Source organism: Calidris pugnax, unplaced genomic scaffold (genome assembly GCF_001431845.1).
Source record: "Calidris pugnax isolate Ruff unplaced genomic scaffold, ASM143184v1 scaffold341, whole genome shotgun sequence".
Taxonomy (NCBI): domain Eukaryota; kingdom Metazoa; phylum Chordata; class Aves; order Charadriiformes; family Scolopacidae; genus Calidris; species Calidris pugnax.
The window spans coordinates 1,395,152-1,396,167 of record NW_015091149.1 but is presented as its reverse complement, the minus strand read 5'-3'; positions in this window follow the sequence as shown (position 1 = coordinate 1,396,167).

Here is a 1,016-nt window from a genome sequence, read left to right as displayed (position 1 = left end):
ATCCCCATCCCTGCATCTCCACCCTGGCATCCACGCATCCCCATCCTTGCATGCCTGCATCCCCACCCCTGCATCCTCATTCCTGCATCCCCATCCCTTCCCTGCATCCCCATCCCTGCATCTTCATCCTTGCATCCCTCCATCTCCATCCCTGCATCCCTATCCCATTCCTGCATCCCCATCCCTTCTCTGCATCTCCATCCCTGCATCTTCATCCCTCCATCTTCATCCCTGCATCTTCATCCCTCCATCTTCATCCCTGCATCTTCATCCCTCCATCTTCATCCCTGCATCTTCATCCCTCCATCTTCATCCCTGCATCTTCATCCCTGCATCCCTGCATCCCTATCCCATTCCCACATCCCCATCACTGCATCTCCACCCTGGCATCCGTGCATCACCATCCTTGCATGCCTGCATCCCCTCCCTGCATCCTCATTCCTGCATCCCCATCCCTGTATCTCCATCCCTGCATACTTGCATCCCCTCTTTCCATCCCTGCCTCCCTGTATCCCTCCCTGTATCCCATCCCTGCATCCCATCCCTGCATCCCTCCACCCCATCCCATCCCTGCATCCCCATCCCATCCCTGCATCCCTGTCTCATCCCTGTATCCCCTCATCCCCATCCCATCCCCGTGTCCCCATCCCCGCATCCCCATCTTCATCCCTGCATCTTCATCCCTGCATCTTCATCCCTGCATCTTCATCCCTGCATCCCTGCATCCCTATCCCTGTATTCCTGTCCCTGTATCCCTATCCCATCTCTGCTGTATCCCCATCCCATGCCTGCATCCCCATCCCATCCCCTCATCCCTGTATCCCCATCCCATCCTTGTGTCCCCATCCCCACATCCCCATTCCTGCATCCCTATCCCCATCCCTGCATCCCCATCCCCTCATCCCCATCCCTGTTATCCCTATCCCATCCCCGCATCCCCATCCCTGTTATCCCTATCCCATCCCTGCATCTTCATCCCCGCATCCCTGCATCCCCATCCCCGCATCCCCATCCCC